A 2,197-nucleotide genomic window follows, 5' to 3' on the forward strand; every position below is an offset into this window, starting at 1 on the left:
CTCCTCCTTTGTACCAGTCATATTTCAAGTGCTCAGTCGTCACACATGGCTAGTGTCTACTAATTTGGAAAGCACAGCTAGAGAGTATTCTATCTGCAAATAGTTCACTGGACAGTGCTTGTCTAGATAGACTTATCATCCCATAGAAGAGATTTCAGCTATCACCTTCTTTGTTCGTGTCAATTTAAAACAAATTCCTCTACTATAAAGAGGCTGGAACAACTACAAATTTTCAGATGACAACCTGGCAAAGTTTATTAAGTGGTTCAAATTCTTAAACAAGACCTCTATTTTTTTAAGTAAACTTTATTATTGGCATTATGGGTATTTGAAGTTGATGAAATAAATTAATATAATTAAATAAAAGGCTGAATTCAATGGTATAAGTTGTGTTCTACAGTAATTAACAAAAGGACCCAGATGGCTGATTGCTTAATTGGTGGAACAAAGCAAGAATGTGGTATTTCTTGCTTCCTTAAACATCCCCATGATTTATTAGTTTATTACAGAAGTAGCTGTCAACTTAGTCCCTGGCTGGTACTTACAGACCCTTAATTTAAACAAAACAGATGCCTTCATTTAGTTCTAAAGGAAATTCAACCTTCTCACAGTGTAACCAAGTGCTCAAATTCCCTTCTCTAGGGGCTCAGCTATGATTTTATCCACAGTGATCAATTTCAAAGTAGAGAAACGTTGGAAGTTTTGATCCCCACAATTTGAGCTTCACTTGTGCCCCCATCCCTGAATTTTATGATTGAACTTTGTTGCTTGGGTTTTAAAACAGTATCATCCCCCACGAAGTTCTCCATTATGACAAAATATTCCTTAGGGAGTGGGTAGAGAAAATTATGTACTCAGTAGTCTAGAGCTGTTTTACAGGATTTGTGCCATCTCACAACATAAAATGCCATCCCTAGATGGGACCCGTTGACTTCCTCCTTGGTTTCAGTGCCACAGATCCCATTGGCTAACTCAGAATTCCAACTCCCCTAGACATCAGTCTCCCAGATGCACGGGAAAAGATATATCACCACCCACAAATTTGACATTATTAGAGCTTGTGTTTTTGTGCTAACCTTGGTGTGCGTGCGTGCATGCGTGCGTGTGTGTGTGTGTGTGTGTGTGTGTGTGTGTGTGTGTGTTGTCTTAAAGTCATAAGGAAGGAGCTGGCACAATAGTATAGCTGGTAGAGCATCATTTGCCTTGCCAGTGGCCACCCAGGTTCCATTTCTGGCAACTCATATGGTCCCCTGAGCCCACCAGCAGTGAACCTTGAGCACATGGCCAGGAATAAACCCTGAGCATTGCCAGGTGTGGCCCCCAAACAAACAAACCAACGAAAAGTAACAAAGGGGGCCAGAGCAATAATACAGCAGGTCAGATACTTGCCTTGTATAGTTAACCCAGGCTTCTTCTTGGGAGTGAATTCCAAAGTATGTCTGTTTCCCCACGTCCTTTGGCCTTGGGGAAGAGCAAAGCAAATGCAAACATTTGGGAGCTCTCCCGAGGTACACTGGAGGTGTTAGGCCAGAGGAATATGGGCATGACAGAACATTCTGCTACAAATTCAGGTGATGCTGAAAAAAAAAACTTGTCACCCCTTTCTCTGTGGGGGTCTCCCAGGGAAGGAATGTAGCACCTTCCCCAGGTCATACTTAAATGAAAAGCTGAGAAACAGGGAACCCAAGTTGGCTCCACCCTCTTCAGGAGAAAGAGCCAATCTGGGTTAGTATTTGGCATGTTGGGTGACTATGAACAGTTTGGAAATTGTTGGGAACAGTCTGGGAATTGCTGGGAACATTTCAAACATAAATCAGGTCTTTGGGATTGTCAAACTATCACACTTGGGTTTTGCTAGAGAGATTTTGTTTCTGAAAGTGAATTTAGACCTCCATAGAAAATTGTCTCACTTATTTTCATCCCCTCAAACTTGTAGTCAAGAATTCTGTACTTGTATTATCGTGTTGCTGAAGGAGAATCCAGGCAGGGCTGAGCTTCCTATTTGGGACAGACACGGGAAAGCCTGGCCTTAGCAGGCTGAACAGAGATTAGTGAGATCTGGGACCTTGTGGGAGCAGATTAATATTGGTTAATATGAAGATTAATATGGAGAAGAATTCACCTAAATTCTTGCCATACACTTACTACCCCCACATACACACAGACACACACACACACACACACACACAATCAGGAT

Source organism: Sorex araneus, chromosome 4 (genome assembly GCF_027595985.1).
Source record: "Sorex araneus isolate mSorAra2 chromosome 4, mSorAra2.pri, whole genome shotgun sequence".
Taxonomy (NCBI): Eukaryota; Metazoa; Chordata; class Mammalia; order Eulipotyphla; family Soricidae; genus Sorex; species Sorex araneus.